General features: G+C 39.9%; 1 protein-coding gene across 2 annotated transcripts in view; it reads left to right on the top strand.

Annotated features, from left to right (window-relative positions):
- Positions 1-21,665, top strand: part of LOC145995207 (lachesin-like) — an 828,831-nt gene that overhangs the window by 683,484 nt on the left and 123,682 nt on the right. The window lies entirely within an intron of this gene.

Here is a 21,665-nt window from a genome sequence, read left to right on the forward strand (position 1 = left end):
AGTTGTAGCATGTCGAGTCAAGTAGATCTGTAAGGAAATATCTATATATTGGACGTCATCATCAAGTCATAACCCTAGCCATCTCTTCGGTTGTATGTATGTACGTAATGACATCTTCTGCACTCTTCATTTCCATGATTAAATCTCTTGCAACTATTTATCTATTGTCTATACCCAAGTTTCAAAATGTCCCGTTTTTTAACACACCCTTTAGAACATACATATATGCATTTTTTGAAACGCACGCAGAGATATGTCAAACAGAAAGATGCACACAGACATAATCACAGACAAGATACATATATATTATTTCAATCGTAGTATAAATTTCGAACCTTTTCAGGTATAGAAAATCAAATAGTTGAAGTGTAATAAGAGAAAGAAACAACATTGTTTATGTAGGTAGAGAAAGCTTGTTGAGAGTTCGTTCTTGTTTTGTGTTGCTTAATGGAGTGTTCAATGACAAATGTGCCCATAGAAACGAACGTGAATATTATTTTTCCGGTGGGAAATAAGATTTTCTGAGAAAGTAGATGGAGGGGAAGAAGATACGGAGTCCACTCGACATTTTTGATTAGTTTCTCAAATATTTACGGCTTTCCAATTCGCTGCCCTTTTTAAAATATTCCGGCTGGTCACTTCCACCAAATGCCGTGCTTTAGATGCTCTCCGCAGTGGCCGAGTTCGGACTCTCCAGGAAATTGGAAAGCCGAGGAGGGAGCAGGAAGCCTGCAGTTATAAGAAACCGACAGTGTTGCAAACGTAAAGGATCCAGAAAACCCCAACATTCGTATGAAGCAAATGAATTGCATTGGAATCCGCAAATATCAGTAGCAAATATCCCAGTAGTGCGACACTGGGTAATTGTGTGAGAATTTTAGCATTTCGAAGTGATTTCAGTTTTCTCTACGTAGTGCCTGGAGCAGAACTTAAAAAAAACAAGTATGTATTTGGTGTGTTAGGAGTGAGTGATTAGTTTAGTATGTATACATACACTGGTTATTTTTAAGTTTAATATACGTATATTAAATAATCATTAAAAAGGCTACCAGAAGTAAAGGAAAAGCGAAAACTTGAATAATGTATTAAAATCCATGCTCTCATTTTTTTTAAACACCGCATCTCTAATTTAGCTAGTACGCGTAGATTATTAATATTACAAAGGAACTCCATGTACAGCATGATTGAATCAACAGTGTCTTAGCTTTTCGAAGTGATTTACAATTAATATTTATGGGGAACCATCACATTTCCAAAGGACTCAATTCCGATTATGCTTCCAACATGTGTAATTTGATTTGAGTTTTGCTATTTAGCGTCGCTTCTCTGAAATCATATCTTTACTTAATGTGGAATTTTCATTTCAGTGAAATACCAGATTCTATTCTATTCAAAATTTGGAAATGCTTTAATTTTCTAATGTGTACATAAAAATCAAGTACAATTCCCGGTTTTAAAGGCGAATTTTACAAAAATTCAAGTCTACAAGCAGATATTTTCTTTATTTCAACCTTACGTATTACCGCTTCTCAACACACACACACACACATACAAATATAGTAACAATATAAAGGGTATATTCAGAAATTCTAATTCAATTGAATTAAACTGTGTATTCAAAACATTTAATTTGAGGTCCGTAGTTTATATTTTCCATTTCACATATTCAGTCTCGAAATACATCTACAAACACAAGTCATAAATGTTACGGCACATTGTTAATTGTGTAAGAATTTCAAACTTAAATCTACCTAATCACCTTATCTTGCAATAATCTTCCGTCTGTCAGATTGCTCTACAAATGACACTAACAAAGTAAGTCGAACCAGAAAATTCTGTTTTGTTTTTCACACAGCATTCTGAAAAATAAAAGTTAAACTGTTAAAAACTCAATTCAGGGCATTTATAAATATGTATAAATTCAACAGGATTTGGATTAATAAAAGTTGTAATTTTTCACGTCGACGGAGAAAAATTCAAGCAGAATTCCCGGAGTCAATAATTCACGCATAATTCCCGGAATTCAAGGAATTCCCGGTAAGTAGCCACCCTGAGTATTGTTAAAAAGTAAAGTGCTCCCATGTGCTTTGCACCACGCCATGAAGGCGTATAGGGGGTGTGGAGTTAGGGCCCCACACTTTCTTGATCACGGCCGAAGGTGAGGGTAATGTGATCACTACCACGCCTCTGACCTCCTTTATCCTCAGAGTTTCCTCCAGGTACCCACTTTATACGATGCTGGGTGGGCGCCGGAGCCGCTTGAACAGATGGAAGAAATCCCGGTTCTCACCCCCCCTCCCCGGCCGGGAACCGAACCCGGGTCTCTTGAATGGTAGTCAGACAACCGAACGACTGAGCATATTGCTTCTATTTGTAATTGTGTTTTGCCTTGTTTTACGTGCTGCTATTGACTAATTGGAACGATGAGTAATGATGTAATGTAATTGATGAAGGGACACAAAGAACACCCATGCCCTGGTCGGGATTCGAACCCGGGACAGCCGGTGTCTGTGCGTGCTGGATGTCGGCAAAATGTGTAACACCTGAGACTCTGTTACAGAAATGGTTTATGCTTGAGGTTCTGCTTTGGTTTGGTTTGATTTGAGTTTTAAGTCCATTAATTTCAACGTTGGTTGACAACGATGTGGCAACATATACTGAACATTATGTAGCAACGTTAGGTATGTAAGGGGTTAACGTTGCCACAACTTTTTTGCAACATTATCTTGCTGCCTGTGTAATTTACGAATGTAACAACAATGCATATTTAAAATATGGTTATTTCGCATGGTAAGCTATTAGCAATCTTGCCAAGACATTTTTGTATATAATACATATGCGTAACAGGAAAAACAAATGTTTATGACGTCACAGTTTCCCTTTGCAGCTTATAAAAACTTTTCCTGCTCCACCAAAATAGGCAATAGTTAGTCTGGAGAGTTTGATGAATTAACCAAACTCTAACTACACCCTGGTAATCAGTTTCTTTTTGCACACACACTCACACACACACGTCCTTCGCTGTTTGAAACTGTGAGGAGAGTATCAGCTAAGCCATGCCTCTAATTCGTGGCTGATCATGTCTTCTTTGATTCAAGGAGTTTGAAGGTGTTCAAATCACAGCTAATGTTGCTTTGTAATTTTTAACTGCAAGTTTTGTTCATGTGGTGTGCACTACTTAGATCCTGATTATATAGTCTGGGATAAAAATATATCATGGAAGTTTCACTTGTATTCACCACATCTCATTTTCTGATCTTCCTTACAACTTCAATATTCACACATCTTTCAAAGAATAATAAATCACATTTTTTTCACTAATTACAATCGAAGTTATCCTTATTTGTGTTACTAAAACTTATGTTTGTTTTGCATTTGAGTCGCATTGTCATCTAGTGTCTGCTGTAGGAAATATAAGCTTTTGTGGACAGTGCACACACAAATTCAGATTAAACAAAACACTCCGATCTGACGATTGTGGCACTCATGGTGGGGACCCTCCAAACTAAAGCGCATTCAGTGGAATCTTTTTTTTTTTGTAACGTTGGTGCAACGTTATCACAACGTTGTTCCCCTACATACAACAGCCATCATAAATACAACATGCATACAACGTTGTGGCAACGTTAGTGTGTTGACTGGGATGTCTGCATCGGGTATCGAACCCGAGATTCTTTGATTACAAGGCGACAACGTTAACACTACGCCATCGGGGAGCTCCTTTCAGGTTATTTTGATACATAATAATAATAATAATAATAATAATAATGAATGAAAAAAGGATATGAAAATAATAATAATAATAATCCCTGTGAACTTTTTAACCTAGCGGGAACATTAAACAGAACAGCACGTACAATATTCCTAGGGAGTTTTAATCCACGCAATAAATTCCCAAGTAAATATTAAACCCATCAGAAACAAATGCAAGCATACAATAATTGTTTCAACATCATCTTCACCTCACAGATCCGAGAATTGCCGACATACGCGAATGAGATTCGCGAAATTCAGAAGAAGCGTAGAAGTCACACACTCCGAGTGAACCCACATGAAGAGGATCCTCCACTGAAGAGGCCTCTTCCGGATCGTTGAAGAGCGTGTCCCCCAGCGCTGTTCGTGCCACTTCACGCGGGGCCAGCGGACCGAGACTAATTCAACGCTGGTTATATGACCATTCAGAATCTTGGCACGGTATGAGACCCCGCACCAGGATCCCAATAAAATAGGGAGGGTAATTGGAGATACCAGAGCAACGAAAAATTACAAAACAAATTTAATTATAAAGTACAGGGCAGCGAAACAGTTCAGGCATAATAACTGTGTAATTATTGTCGTCGCCAGTGGTTGTAGCTTTGAATCTTCGGAACTCAACATGCACCCTCATCGTCGCAATTAACCGAAGACTTCTAAAAACAGAGTAAATATGTATGTATTTATTTATTTTATTTACTAACTCTGTTTACACACGCACACACACAACCTCCCCATATATGTGTATGTAAAGTTTCGTTCTTAGAGCAACGTTCTACAAATAAATATTTCCATTCGTGTTGTGGTAACAACACTGTAGTCAACTCGATTGCCGAGTGGACGTCGACCTCCGTGGCGGAGCCAGAGGTCCCGGGTTCGAATCCCGGCTAGGACATGGATGTTTGTGTTTGTCTGTAATGATAAAAACTGAAAATATAGTAAAAATTGATATGAGTGAAAGTTGAGAAAATGTGTGAATGACAGGGGTACTACCGTGTAGCGGTATTTCTTTATATAAATATAGAAAAGAAGTGGGCTAAGTGGTCGACTCCCAATCGAAGACTCTGGGTTTGAATCCCGGCCTAGGTAGGAGTATTATTTGTATCTCTTCGTCAATTCAATTTTATTATCAGTCATTGCCATCGTCGCCATTAGTGGAACGGAAAACAACGAAAATACAATTACAAATACTGTGCATATTACAAAATGACAGCACTTCAAAATTTTCGAATATAAATGAAATTAAATTCACTGAAATTGAAAATTTTAAAAAAATCACTAAGTAAAGGTATGTTTTCAAAATCTACGATATACCAACTAAGAAAAAATAATAATAGCAGAACGCCTTGTAAGCAAGGGACATCAGGTCTCATACCAGGTGGAGACACCTAGTGGTTCTGATCCCACTTTAAACTGTGGCCCAGTCACGATTAGCCTTTATGTGCATAAAATCGACTCAAAACAAAAACTCATGAAACAAGAACACATTTTGAACATGAATAGATTGATCACCGTATTCAGTATCACAAAACCATTTAAATAACTACATGATCGGTTTCCGTCTTTCCTTCATTCTATTTCAGTTACTTTACGGCGTCTTTCTACCGCCTTGGTTTATCGCGACGATGAGCATGAATGCTAAACTATGAAAGTGATGAAAGGACAAACATATTGATATATCCATACCAAGGCATGAAAACATATTCGACCAATTGAATTTTAATTATTCATAGAAACGCCTACTTCTCAAAATAAATACTAAAAAGCTATTAACACGTTTCTAGTAAGCAGCGTAGTTGTGTTTATTCTCAGTTCATGGAAATTGTTTACATGCAGCTATAACAAACTAACAAGACTAAAGAATTGAAAGTCAAGGCAGGAGGAAAAGAAAAATTGAATGTTTGTCATGAGCTGGTTGAACCGCCATAACCGAATTGCGCACACATTAGATCCAGAATTGCGCACAAATCTCACTGACCTGTTTTGCGCACAGATTTTGATCCAACGTTGCCGCTTTGATAGCTTTAATGTCTGTGCACAAAACCGTTTTTTTCTTTAGACAAGAAGAGAGAGAGAAATTAGAAATAAAATATGTACTAAATCTCAATAAGGATTAAATATAAAATATAAATTGACCAGTAAATGTAGCAAATCAAGATACAATATTCATGCCAATTTACGTAATACAATAAGACACTATTGATGTTTTCAAGATACAATTTTCATACCAATTTACTCAAACTCTAAAGTTGGGTTAGGTTAGGTTAGGGTAATGACTGCACAACAAACACTTCTGTCAATCGAAGCTCGTGACCTTCGGTATAAATACGGAGATACACCGACCATTACATTCTAGTCCACCAATCAGGTTCATCCTCTATGCCTATCTAATGCTAGCCTTTCAGCAAAAACACGTGTAAGTCCACACACACACAAACAAACAAACACAGCAGAAGTGAGAACGGCTTGAGAACTTTTTACATCTGACAACATCGCCTCATTTTTTGTGCGCAATCCGGTACATTGTTACAGCTTGTCAACGGCTTACCAGATACCACTGAGAAAACCGGAAAAGTGTGCGCAATCCGGCTGTAGCCGGTTGAACAAGTAGAGTCATTTACATACTTTGGAAGTGTCATAACAAAAGCTGGAGGTTCAGATGAAGACATACAAAATATAATCAAGAAAGCCAATATGGCATTTATACAACTGTATCCCATTGGAAAGCCTGCAATATTTCTAGAAAGACAGAAATAAGGATTTTCAATACAAATGTAAAATCAGTTTTATTGTGTGCTTGCGAAACATGGAAAGCCACACAAGCTAACACAAAAAGGATACAAACCTTTATTAATCGCTGTCTCAAGCGTATCCTCAACATAAAATGGCCAGAAATAATATGAAATGAAGAACTATGGACAGAAACTAAACAACAGCCAATTGCAATCCAAATAAAAAGAAGAGAATGGAGTTGGTTAGGTCATGCCTTATGAAAACCAGCTGGAGCAATAGAGAAAGCAGCCTTAGACTGGAACCTCCAAGGAGCCCGGAAAATAGGACGTCCGAAGAAGACATGGAAGAGAACAGTAGAAGAAGAAGCAGCCGAGAAAGGAAAAACATGGAGAGAAGTCAAGGAGTTGACACGTCACTGAAGCCCTATGTTCCTGATAGAGCAAAAGGAATTAAGTCAAGTAAGTCATGATGTTCAATATATATATAATAAATAAAAATTATACAGTTCCTGCCTTTGTTATAGTTATGCAATGGCAATATAAATTAAATTTTTCTCACAAAAAAGAAGATACCTTTCATGTTCCAAACCTATATAATAAGCGACTGCAATAGCCATTAGATACTCTTCTTCTCGTTCTTTTTGCCTCGTTTAAGCCTGATTGCAGTCGTTGGTTTCACGCTTCACTCCAGTCCGAATTTAATTGGCAGGATTTCGAATGACGTGTAATTTCATCACGTACCAATCACGTCAGCCGTTCCCACCAGTGAATATGTTTGCTCTTTTTTTACTTACTTGTTCCAAGTTAGGTAATTATTTTTCTAGCACAATATCACAAATAATGAAAGTGTACAGTCATTTGTTTTACTGTACACGAGATGAGAGAAAGTAGAAAAGGGAATTAATTGCAAGAAGTGGAATATCATTATTGTTTACTAGGCCTAAAGAGAAAACTTCACCGAAGTCTTCCTCTCACAAATACTAGGTCTTTTTGTATCAGAAAGTGAAGAAGTGGACAGACCAGTGCGAAAGAGTAGAATTGAAATTCGAGTTGTGTGAAATCGTAGTTTATTTTCTGTCTACAACGACATAACTGATATTAAGCAACGAGCTATCAATATTTGGAGTTGGGATTAGTGAGTAAAATAGAATAGACTGCGTTTATTTAGTACAGTGAACACAGTACCAGATTTTATTCAACTTCTGTAAAGTATTCTTCAAGTAGTTGAGATTCTAAGGGATGAGGTTCTCTGACGTAGGTGTTCTTGCATTGCTTTCTCTGCAGCCAGAAGAAATCCACCACATACGTATATATTATCCTCTAGTATATAGTATATATTGCAGTATATAGGGTACCTTTGTAAATAAGAAAATGGATGTGGACTGTCCGTTGTAGAAGCGGACCAACGTTGATCAGAAGTTAATCTCATGGCCATCTCGTTCTCCAGATTTAACCCGAAATATTTTTTTATTGGACTAAGTCGAGGATCTAGTTCCTCCCTTTCCTGCAAATATTGATGTACGAATCGCAAGCTGCAGTGAAACTATTGCGCAGGCATCCTGCAACGAGTTTTGGATTGAATTCGATTATTGTGTACTTATATGCATGATGACAAAATCGCGTATATATAAATCATTTATAGTGTTTGTAACAAACAACTTGGAAAGTTATCTTTTACGATAAGAAAAGACGAACATGTATTCATATCTCAAGTGTACTGCGTCAGACAATTTCTGAAAACCCCTATAATCATTCTGAATATATATACAGCACACATATGCACAGCAATTTGTTTCAAATTGGCTTACGTTGCTTTTGTTGAAAATACAATGTAATACGCAGTGTTACTTTCCTGATGGAATATTACAACATCAAGTCACTTTAATTTAAACGTTTTCTCCTCTTGATGAAGAACTTCGTGTACTCATTGTTGGCTATTTTCACAGTTGTCCACCATATTCATGCTGGTAATTTAATTGGGGACCTCTTGCGAATACACGTGTTGATATTCTCCACTTGTGTACTTCTAACTTTCGCATCCCGCTTCTATGGATTTGGGGAAATAGATACTGGGAGTTGTACAAAGCGTGGGCCAAAACAGGTTGGGCAGTAAACAACAGTTAAGGGTGGATGGTGCAGAATTGGGCAGTCTGACCTTTTTCCCCGCTGATTTCAGCGAGTCTGTGTGCAGGTCACGCGGTATTCAGGTGAAATGTGGTCAGCGCGCTCTTCAAACTTGCACACGCTGGAGAGAGTTAATTAAACTGGAGCTGGAAATTCTTCCCCGACCGGAGTTTTACTGCCTTACACGACGTGGCGCCGTGACTCAAAACATCTCTGGTAGCCAATTCCAGGGGCGGGAAGAGGAGGGCGAGGGGAGAATAATTTCCAGGAAACGTCTTTTTGAAGGGGGACGCGGAAGCCAGCGGAAGTCTGGTTACGTTCTTGCGGTGAGTGTGCAAGAAAGGGGTGAGCAAATGGCCTGCTCTTCAGCTCCACATCAAATGATTGAAGCAATTTGTATTTTCTTTAGAAGGGGAGAAGTGCATCTCTGCAACATAATAAAAAAAATAAACATTTATGGTTCGTTACAAACGAGCAATTTAACTTTAACATAATTTTCTTCCTTAGCGTAGAGATAAAGAAGAGACAGCACGACAATTACAACACGTGTAATGAGGCCTGAGCTGATACCTATACCGATGGATCGGTATCGGAAAGTATCGGTTGGATTTTATATGCCGATACCAGCTGATACTTTCTCCGCGTTTTGATCGTTTATGGGTTCGCAAAAATGAGCTGGAAGTTATGCAAAATTCGAAGTTTCCATTGATTTGTACCAATATTATGTAAGAAAACCCTGTATTTTGTGATTATAATACAAACACATGCACATATATAAGTATGTATAAAGCACTTTTATATTTTAATGTAATTTTTAATATTTTAAATCAAAACTCTGGTAAGTTGATGCTTAGAATTGGAGTGGAATTGTAACTCCAATCAATATTTTGAAAGAACTTTTGGGCATTTCCATGAAAAGGTCAACCTGAGAGGCAAAATGCAAAAGCATATGTACCGGTAAAGGTAATGCACAAATTGGAACCCCTATATCCATATTTCATGATGTCAGCAATATCCAGTCTGCATTTCTGCCAGGCAACAAGCCAGTATGGCTTCCATTGCCCTAATACCACATAGGGTGAACTAATACTTGCACAACTAAATCTTAGTGTATATGTAAGTTCATTATCATAAAGTGGTTGATATTGAAAATACAGATATGGAAGAAGGAATTGCCAGTGGAAACAGGAAAACATCAGCTGTAGAATTACACATAAGCCTGTAAAGTGTGTAAACCCTGTAGGCTGATTGAGTGACAATATTTTCCAAAAGAGACGACAATGGAGGTGCTCTTAGGTGCAGGATCCCACTTCAAACTCTAGGTTCAGTCCCGATTAACCTTACTGTGCATAAAGTGGACTCAAAACGCCAAATCAATCAATAGTGTGATGTATTTAAAGCTAGGCTTTGATGACAAACAAAACTACAGATTATCAAATGTATTGAATTATATAAGATGACTATCCCCTTGAAAAATTAATATTTTTGCATAATGTTGCATCATATGACCGACTCGTTGGTACGACATGAACTGCAGACATTGCTTACGGTAGGTAAATTGTATTGGATGTTGTAGCCTCTCCCTTAAAGGGGAAACTGTGAGCGAAACAGGAGACTGTTTCTAGGTGTGTCTGTATGTGACAGTCAACTTTCTTCGTTCAAGAAACTCAGAATCATCGATAGAAAACAAAGCATATCATTTCAAACAGCAAAAGAAAGCTACAAGATACAGTCTATTGCAACGTCCGCGCGCCGAAGCACTGCACACTACACCACGGAGCGGTGCAAAAGTGTACCCATATATGCTAGCTTGTAGCCAGCCGAAGACATGGACTCAAAGTATCTCAGGGCTTGCGGGGTTTAGTATGGAAAGGTCAAAGGTCAACTTGTAAAAGTTTATTTATATTTATACACGCATGTAAATAACCAGTTTAGCACATACGCTCTTAAATCCTCCTCAGTGAGTTACAAAGGTGTTGGTGTGAAAGGACGCCGCAAAGTCAATCCAGCTACGACAAGGGAACGGTTCGGTCCCTTGGTATGTCCAGTCAGTAGCAAGAGACGGCAAGGTACAAAGGGTAGGTCTGGGAGCACCCAGGAGACTTGGGCTTGGGCCGCCACGACCCAAGGGTAGCACATCAAGCTCTTATGGGGCAGACCAGGTAGGTAGGAAAACTGCTTTTTTTATTCTCCTCCTTCCTTCTCAAGGAAGCTATTGGATCCTGGTAGGGGAAACTTCCAGACTAGATCTGGGAACCAGGTCTTTCGCAGTCGGCATCTGGCAGTCGACTGAGCTCCGGGCCTCGCTGCTTTGTTTATATACTGTTTGGTGGCAGCACTGAGGCGGGTGGAGAAGATCGGAACTAAGCCGGCTGCAGCGTTGCAAACTCCCTTCAATTCACGAGATGCAACTCGTGCGTTATAAAATATCAAGTTTAGGATTGTAAAAACCACTAGCATGTGGCGATATAAACTTAACACTTGTGTGCTAAACTGAATACGTTACATTAAAGAAATTACAAGATAAAGAGATTCGACAATGCAAGTTACAAATTAAAAAAACAATTACTGCACAAAAGATAACTGAATGTGTAAACCAGGGTATTTAGCATGCTTCCTTTAACCAAAACGTGTGTGCCATAACAATATATGCTTCATGCTTAACAACAATGCACTCAAAATTAGATAAAAGATAAATCAAAAGCGTAAGCCTCGCAGGGCATTTCTCAAGCATTAATAATTATATATGAAAGAATATGGTTATCACGCAGGATAGCTACATGTGATGACCACGCAGGGTCGTTACATATTCCCCTCTCTCGGGCAAAAATTTTGAGGAAAATTAAAAAGTTTAAATTTTCAGAAAAATTTTTGGTAAACCAGAGTCTATATCTCTTTTACTTTTTCAATCACTAAGTCTTTTCTTCATTCACTATTTGTCTTCTCCGTTCGGGGGAACACCTGAAGAGACGAAGGTTGTCAAAATTCACTCGGTCAACTGGGTTCTTGGTCGTCGGGTTCAACAGCAGGGCAGTGTTGCTTCGAACATCCGAGGCGACATAGGGGCCAATGTATACCTCAAACAATTTGGCGATAGTCCTATTCTTTCGGGAACTTAACTTGTGATTCCTGACAAGAACCAAGTCACCTTCTTCTAATTGAAGAGCGTTTCTTTTTACCCTAATTCTTCTTTTCTTGCTTTTGGTGCTTTCCCTAGTCCTTGCCATGAATAGTTTCTGATTCCAATTAGATATTTGGGAATCTGCTTCATTGATGGGCCAGTTGAAGTGGTCCAAAACTTCATTAGGCACAGGCCTGTTAAAGAATAACTCGGAGGGAGCGTAACCGGTCGTGTCGGAAACAGAGTTGTTTAGAAGCCAAGATATTTCGGTTAGGTATTTTGACCAGGACTGGTGCTCTCGATGACAGAATAGCCGGAGTAATCTTACTATTTCCTGATTCATCCGCTCGATGGTATTGCTGCTAGGATGATAAGCGGTGGTGAAATAATACTTTATTCCCTTTTTATCCAGATATTCCTTCCACAAGCCTGATGTGAACTGCGTTCCTCTGTCTGATAGAATGGCTCTGACTTTAGGAAAGTGGGTAAAATATCCTTTCTCCATCACATTAATGATCTCTCTGGCCGTGCCTCGCCTCAGGGGATAGACAGAGACAAACTTTGTTCCTACATCAACCAAGGTGAAGACGTATTGATAACCCAAAGACATAGGTAACTTTCCAATTAGGTCGATGGACAAAAGTTCATGCTGGTCTTTCTGGTTAATGTGTAATTTGTCTTTGATGATTCCAAGTTTATCCATCTTGGTCTTTGCACAGGTCAGGCAATCTCTAACATGTCTGGCTACGTCTTGTTTTAATTTAGGCCAAAAATATCTGTTCTTCACTCTTTTAAAAGTCTTAGCCATGCCAAAATGTCCTAACTCATCATGGTTCTCTCGTAAAACCTTATCTTTTAATTTCTCAGGAACACACAATTTCCAGGAGACTTCGTCGCCAGTAGTTTTTCTAAACAGGAGATTTCCGTACAACTGATACAACCTTCTCACCTTGGACTCAGCAGGGGAGTCTTCATCTTCCTTTTGTCTCAGTACTTCCAAGATGGAAAGGCAGAAAGAATCGCGCTCTTGAGCTTGCATCCAATTCTCGACATTGTCTACTTCTCCTCTTTCCTGCCAAATGTAATTAACATGGAAAAATTTTGGTTCTTCATCTTCCTCACTGACTTCTGCAGGATAACGACTGAGTACATCTGGCACTACGTTTTCCTTTCCCTGTATATAGATAATTTCGAATGAGTAGGATTGTAATTTGAGAGACCATCTAGTGAGGCGACAATTCCAATTTCTAGAATTTTGGAGCCAGACCAATCCCCGGTGATCTGTATATATCTTGAAATGTCTTCCTCGGAGATAAATTTCGAATTTACTTACACCAAAAAGTAAGGCTAGGCATTCCAGCTCATGGATGGAGTAATGCACTTCATTATTCTTCAGTTTCCTGCTCGCATACTGGATTACAACCTTTTCTCCATCTAGTTCCTGAAACAGGACACATCCTAATCCCTTGGTAGAAGCATCGCACTGTATGCAAAACTCTTGATTTAAATCTGGCTGAGCTAGAGCAGGAGCGGTTACTAATTCTTGCTTGAGCAGGTCGAAAGCTGATTGTTGAAAAGTACTCCAAGTCCACTTAGCACTTTTGGAAAGCAATTTCAGCAAAGGTTCTGTTTTAGCCGAAAAATCATTTATAAATTTTCGCCTCCAATTGGCTAGTCCTAAAAACTTCCGAATATCCTTCTTGTTCTTTTAGATTCTTCTTCTGCTTTCTCTCTAGCCCTTTTAGCTTCTTCTTCTGCTTTCTCTTCTTTAATACGGGCTATCTCCTCTTCCTTCTCAAGGAGTCTCCTCTCCTCCATGGATTCGACCACCTGTCTCAGCTCTAACAAATCTTTCTTTCGAGTTTTCTCTAACTGAGCAGTTTCCCTTTTTCTTTGTTTTTCATCAATCTGTCTACGCTCTTCCTCTTCTTTCTTTTCTTTCTTACGTTCCTCTTTATCTTTCATCAACCACTCCAGCAGCCAATGGTCTGATTGGGTCTTACTTGGAAGACTTGGTTCAAGCAGGGACGCTACCAAGGGTGCTGATAAGCATGTTTTACACCTAGCCTCTGCAACAGTCACTGAGGTCTCTTCTTGCCCCTCGCATATCCAATGGAAATTCTTGAGACACTGGAAGGACTCCATCTTGGCTCCAGGATCATCACAGCATGCGAACCCAATCTCACCTTCCATGGTTTTTCTCCCTCTGCTCCGTAGACTCATTCCGGACGTTTCTTTTTCCATTTTGTCACACGCGAATATGTCACAACACTTTACCTTCGTGAATTCTGTATGGTTATCCCAAACCACTTTTCCTTCACTACCTTCGTGAATTCAATAGACGAACACTGTCACTAGCACTTGCACTTCAACCAGTGAGCCACTTCTAGTCCATATACGGCTTCACTAAGTAACCAATCCGACCCCACGTTTTACAAGTCGAGCCCTGTGTATTTGCAAATTCGGGCCCCACGTTGGGCGCCAAAAACTTTTGCAACGTCCGCGCGCCGAAGCACTGCACACTACACCACGGAGCGGTGCAAAAGTGTACCCATATATGCTAGCTTGTAGCCAGCCGAAGACATGGACTCAAAGTATCTCAGGGCTTGCGGGGTTTAGTATGGAAAGGTCAAAGGTCAACTTGTAAAAGTTTATTTATATTTATACACGCATGTAAATAACCAGTTTAGCACATACGCTCTTAAATCCTCCTCAGTGAGGTACCTGGGCAGTATTAGTATTCTTAACTAAATTAGGGGGAACCAACTAGTACAGGTAACCAATAGGAACCTTGATAGCCGTCACGTGCCACGCCGTCTGGGGACAACATGCGAAAGCGTCAATAGTGAGGGACCCGCGGTTTCACAAAGGTGTTGGTGTGAAAGGACGCCGCAAAGTCAATCCAGCTACGACAAGGGAACGGTTCGGTCCCTTGGTATGTCCAGTCAGTAGCAAGAGACGGCAAGGTACAAAGGGTAGGTCTGGGAGCACCCAGGAGACTTGGGCTTGGACCGCCACGACCCAAGGGTAGCACATCAAGCTCTTATGGGGCAGACCAGGTAGGTAGGAAAACTGCTTTTTTTATTCTCCTCCTTCCTTCTCAAGGAAGCTATTGGATCCTGGTAGGGGAAACTTCCAGACTAGATCTGGGAACCAGGTCTTTCGCAGTCGGCATCTGGCAGTCGACTGAGCTCCGGGCCTCGCTGCTTTGTTTATATACTGTTTGGTGGCAGCACTGAGGCGGGTGGAGAAGATCGGAACTAAGCCGGCTGCAGCGTTGCAAACTCCCTTCAATTCACGAGATGCAACTCATGCGTTATAAAATATCAAGTTTAGCATTGTAAAAACCACTAGCATGTGGCGATATAAACTTAACACTTGTGTGCTAAACTGAATACGTTACATTAAAGAAATTACAAGATAAAGAGATTCGACAATGCAAGTTACAAATTAAACAACAATTACTGCACAAAAGATAACTGAATGCGTAAACCACGCAGGGTATTTAGCATGCTTCCTTTAACCAAAACGTGTGTGCCATAACAATATATGCTTCATGCTTAACAACAATGCACTCAAAATTAGATAAAAGATAAATCAAAAGCGTAAGCCTCGCAGGGCATTTCTCAAGCATTAATAATTATATATGAAAGAATATGGCTATCACGCAGGATAGCTACATGTGATGACCACGCAGGGTCGTTACACTATACCGCGTTTGTTTGAACCTGTCCCGTTTCCCGCGCTAGCGGTCGCTCGACAGTTTCGGTGCCAATGAGAAACGAGGAAAAAGTCGTCTGCTGGGCAGCGAGGGGCGAAATGGAGCCAAAAGAGAGGATCTTACGTAGGCGCTGTTGCCACGTTGCGATCTAACTCACGTGTTTTGTTTACGTCTTGTTGATGAAGCTTGTTTTGTAAGCTTGGTCCTGATTAGTATGCGTTTTAAAATATCCAGGATTTAATTTATTGTTTTGATATTTGCTAGTGTCCTTTTTGTGTTTAGTGTAATCTTAGCTGGAACATTCAGGAAGGGGAATTGTGTATATTTGTGCATTTCCGCGTATTTTATTCACAGCCTGGCTTCGGCTTTCCCCAGCACGGAGTTCACGCGGTCTGCAGCGGCAATGTCGCTTGGTTTCTGTTAGAAAAGCCAGCGATCAGCAAGCGCGGGAAGCGGGACAGGTTGTAACAAACACGGTATACTCCTTGCCATGGTCGACCCCAGGGGATACTCTTTACAGCATGTATCTAGACTACTACAGGAACATATATCCTTGCGTTCATTTAAGATGAAATGTACCATGACAAGTATGCTGTCAATGGTTTTCTGAAATTGCTGCTGAGATAAATCAAACAGATAGCCAAACACAATGCATCAAAGTGCTTTCAGATGGTGCAGCAAGCCAATTTAAGCAAAAATACTTGTTTCAAAACATGACATTTTTACATGAGCTGTTTCATTTAAAGCACCTTGAATGGCTCTTTTCTTCTGCAACCTGTCATGGCAAGGATGCCGTCAATGGCTTTGGTGGTGAACTGAAAGGGCAGACATACCTGACCATTCTATCAGGTTCAGGTTCACTACGTATGACATACCTATGCATCAACATATCCACAGTGACAATCTCTAAATTATGACAACCTTAGGGATCCGTTAGTAATAGGCTTATTCAGAAGGCTAGTTGAAATACCACGAGTACACTCGTCTTCTAGTGCACAATAGTTTCTAACATAGAGGAAATCAACACTAATATTGTGAAGACAGGAATGCGAAGGCTTGTGTTAGATACCTATCACCTGTCGACATTCAATAAACATAACATGGCCTTGATGCCCGATGGGATAATCTAAAGTTAGATAATATTTCTGACACAAGGAACACGCATTCTATTCTTGTACAGGATTATTCCATCTTGCTTAAAGTGTCCGTTTCCATATTTCCCTGCATCTTTTCTTTGTTGTAGACCCCACCCCGAGTTAAGTTCAAATGTGTAACTTGTCCTGGAGCTTACTATCATAGAATACTACAATATAGCAAAAAATCCGATTTTTTTTGTTTGTCCATCAGATATATTACAGTTCAAATCTTACAATATTTTATGTTAACACGCAGTCAAAATTGAGAAAATGTAAGTGATTAACAGAACTTTCAAGACACAATACCGTATTTTTCAAATTTCATATTTGTTATAAAAATAGTGCTATAGTTGGCTTCTTGTACAAGAGTATAAGTCCCTTCATTTGCTAAGGGTGCTCTGAAAAATACATTTTAACAAATTAAGCCTGATTTTTATACTAAATTACGTCATTTAAGGAAGCGGTTTAAATAAATTAATATAATCGTATGGTTAGAATGATTCTCTTTTTAGGTGTCTAGATTATACCGTTTCGGATATAGTTATGGTTACGTAAAAATTTTGCAAAAGCAACATTCACTACACATCATGATGGAAATTAGACATGATGAAATATTATCAGTTTTGAATTGTATATACATAGGAGAAATCGTACACAAAAAATATTTTTTTCCTAGAAAATGCCAGAGCGACCATTTAATTCAAAATTGGTCTACTTTAAATGGTTTTTCTAAATGTAGTACTGAAAATTGCATAGAAAACTGAAGGATAGATGTTTATACTGCAGACAGATCAACTGTCAATCTTGTCTTCCATTCCAAACTCTGAATAATCTCGAGGCAAAACTCTGTCAAACAACTCAGCAAGGAGTTATTAAATTGCTGGAGACATCCCCTTATCACGTGACTTGGAGGGATTTACAAGGAGTCAAGACGAGACAAATCCTCGCAAACAGCTTTCGCAACCAAGAGGGAGAACGCCCGTCATTAGCCGAGGAGCAAACCCGCAATTGTAGGCTTGAGGAAAGGAAATCGACCAACGACCTTTCGGCAGCTGCACCAGCCATGGTAACGATGTAAATTTCAGGATTGAATGGAAGAGAGACTCCAACAATCAAATTAGATTCTTGGAACGTGTTCGCTCATTTGCATGTCTCCCAGTATCTTTTGGACAAGACTGAGAGAGCAAACGGATTCTCCTTACCGCCCGATGCTGGAGGTGGCGAGGGGGAGAGAGGGGTGTCGAGTTCTTAACGACGAATCTCCGTCCCCTGACTGCGTCTTAATGACGTTAAACGACGTGAGGGAGCGAGTTTCAAAGTGTCTCGCTTGCCCCGGAGCAGGAACTGAGAGAGTCCTGTATAATGAAGCCGGGACAACTGCATTCCCTCGCTCCGCTCCCCCGTAAACACTTGCAACTTTCGCCTCCTGCCCGCACTCGCAGAAACTCTTGGAGGGTTGAGAGAGAGAGAGAGAGAGAGAGAGATCCACGCAACAGGTCGCCACGAATTGTTTCCGTTAATTACCATATGACAATCCGTCCATACTCTGCCCCCTCACTCATCGCGGGGGAGGGGAGAGCAATTCTCCTGGCGGGATCCGAAGAGGAGGGGGTAATTAAACGTCGTCCCTTGAATGGAGGTGTGTTCTTATCGCTTTGGGGAAACGTTTAAGTAAGAGAACAGTCTCGGTCTTTCAAGATCTTTAACTTTGCTCTTCCTATTTAGAGCTGCACGGTGCGTTCCTCAGGAACAAGGGCTCTTTCCTAGATCAATAATACTCCTCTGGGTCCTTTGCGGCAACGCATTTTCTGCGTTCGGCGAGAATGCGATCGCTCCTGTGATTTATACCGCGTAGTTTGCATTTCAGACAACAGGGCCCGGTACGACTCTCATCAGGCAAATTTATTACACCCATCTGGGTATCCTAACCGTCTGATCTTATCGTGATGCCGGAGCAAAATTACTACAAAAATCTCTCTTTTTTTTCGTACATCTTTTGGTTGCAGGGTATTCTAATCAGACTGTCTTATAGGGGAAAATGTGACGAATTCGGTTCGCTTATGCTTGGCAGACCACAGTTCATCGACTGCAGAGAAATGTGGTATGATGGTCGCAGGATATTTATATAGTAACAAATCATATTTTCTATTATCAGTTACGACAGATTGATTGATTTTTTTAAGGGGAGGAGATACAGTTACTCACCAATTGTGCATTTATTTCAGTATCGCCCGAATGGGCACTGCTACTAAAACAAACCTTGGGTGTATCCAAGAGTATGAATTTCTCTCCACGTTGCAAGTGGAAGCGTTTTTTTATGTTGATTATTAAGATGGACACGATATATGAAAAATATGAAAAATAAGAACTTTCGGGATCCCATGTATTCCTTATGGGGAATGAACTTCAACATCAAATGACAGCTAATCAAATTGGAGTTTCGACTTTTGTGCTTGGCAATCACTTCTTCAAACTGCCCTCTTCCCGTTGATATCATTTTCTATTCCATCGCAAGTTTGATATTCCCAAGATAACAAATCTAATAATACTCCCATATGCCAAATGCATTTCTCCTTGCCTCCTGGCATTGTTGCCAAACCTGGTGCGCATAAAAAGAGCTAAATTTCACCTTAAATGGAGTTGACGCTGACTTTCAAAGAGCTAGATTTACGAAGTGCTTCCTAGAGAAATGTTAGTTGTCAAGGGGTGGGGCGCTGCTATTACCGTTAACTCTAAATTGATGACAATTTATTCTTAGTTTTTACCATCTAGATCCGGTGGCATCACTAATCTCATGGTCGTATGAAATCGAAAATAAATGATTCCCTGATAACAATATTATGCCAATTTCACGTCAACACTGCGCTATATAAAAGTAGCTGGGGATATAAGAGGGGGTGGGGCGACGCAGTCAATATAACAATATCACATCACGTGCAAAATGTATAATCATGGCAAAAGTTGGTCTATGTGGGCCGGAACCAGTGATGGTATCATAGTGAGGCACGGGGCTGGGCGAGTGCCAAACGAGTGCACGAAAGAGCCAGATCTGGCCACAAGAGAGCTTACTTGGCAACACTGACTCGGAGGGAAAAGCCGGGCGGAGACTGTCCCGTATACCCTTAAGTCCACTTTATGCAAAGAAGGATAATCTGGACTGGACCTACAGCTTTAAGTGGGATCCGAACCACGGTGCACGTGCCTCCACCGGGTATCGAATCAGGACCCCTTGATTACAAGGCCACGATGTTATCACTGCGCCATCGGAGAGGTCCTTCAGTTACGACAGAGATTCTTGAAAAGTATTGTTTTACTTAGAGTACCCCTTAAATAGAATAAGTATATGGAGAAAATCTCTTCGTTCGTTCTTCGCAAGGAAAATCAGCTCTACCGAACATCAACGTGTATTTTTTAATAGTTTTAGAGGTTTCATAAGCTTAAGATCTGCCACCTTGAAGCAATTTTCCTATTTCATGACACCATGTACTTCATTATACTCTTAGAAGTTAGTTGAATATGAACTCGGTAGTCCTTCCTTCATGATGCATTATATTTTTAAAATTTCATTAGAGAATTGTACCCAATAAATATCCTGAAGTTTCCGAGAACTTAATACTTTACACTCCGTAAATATATTTTTATGCAGAGCTTTGAAGAACATTATAGCACGCGTGACATAACGGAAACCTGTCTTTGTTGCATCATCTTGAAACGCCTTGGAGGAGGCTGTAAGGGTAAATACGTTATATTTTAGAATGCAGTGAGTCGGTTAGGGTCTAAGGGTCCTCTCACAGGCAATCACCCAAGTGATGCGGAACATATTTCGAGCATCGAGTGGCTTGGACATTCCACTAAACGACACTAAACGACACTCCGCATGAAGTGAGGTACCCTATTCAATCGTCTGTCCTGCGTGAAGGATCCTAAGGCACCACTACAATGTATTTTTAGTTACTATTTACAAGTTTACTTCTGCTGGTGTTTCTGTACTGGTATACTTATAGTTTTATATACCTTTGTTTAGTGAACTGAATATTTATCTCACTGGGTATATAACAGACATGGGGAAACGCATAATGCACTAGGAATAACAAAAGTGAATGAAGGAATTGTGCTTTCCTGGCAACGTGATTCGAACAAGTGTTCCCTGAAGATGAGAGCATTGGAAGCCAATGTAGACTTAACCTGCCTGGTAACCCGAGAACACTTTTTCGAAAAAGTAAATGCTTTAAACAACTTGTATAGTTTAGTATTCAATAGACCCCTATACTTTGAAAGTATGAGAAATAAGGGTGACCCTTTGCAAAGACACCCAGATGTGAACCTCACTTCCACGTAGTGCATCCTGGACTAAAATTTGCAGACTAGCGAGGCCCTGGCGTCTGGACTCATGATCAGCACAATCCGCCATGAGGCTCGTGTTGTATGCTATACTTGTGTGTTTGTGATCGTCCTTTCATCCATTGCATCTTATCACCCTTCATCCTCATCTCTGCGATTAGTCCAAAGTGGCAGAAAAGCGAAGTAAATTAAATCAAATCACTCAATGAAAAATCAGAATACAAACTCAAACATCTAATCTCTGTGGACTTACAAGTTGTTTACGACTTGAAATATATCTGCCCAAGATTTGTTCACCTCAAGGCAAGGGCTTACGGTCTCTTATCAGGAGAAGTCCAGTCCCAATTAGCCTTACTGTGCAGAAAGTGGACTTAAAACTTAAACTCAATCAATCAAAAATCAATTTTATAGGAGAAGAATTTCCCGTAGCAAATAACTCAAGTTCCCAGACAGTTTTCCTCCACGATATTCATAACATTGTTCCTTTTATAACTTAGTTTATGGAAAGTACAGTATTGTGCAAATTAGTTGGGACAAAGAGATAAGCGAGTGCTGCTGACATTGAAGTATGAAGATTGTATTTTTCTTTACAGGGAAACTACAGTTACACAAACCTTTTTGCAATGTTTGATTGTATTACAGTAAAATAAAATCGTTGCTTTTGTAGGCTTAATACAGGTAAAGTGAAAAGGTGAAGTGCTCCCCTTTACTATGCACCACGCCATTAAGGCGTATAG

The sequence above is a fragment of the Lepisma saccharinum genome, chromosome 11 (genome assembly GCF_977018435.1).
Source record: "Lepisma saccharinum chromosome 11, izLepSacc3.1, whole genome shotgun sequence".
Taxonomy (NCBI): Eukaryota; Metazoa; Arthropoda; class Insecta; order Zygentoma; family Lepismatidae; genus Lepisma; species Lepisma saccharinum.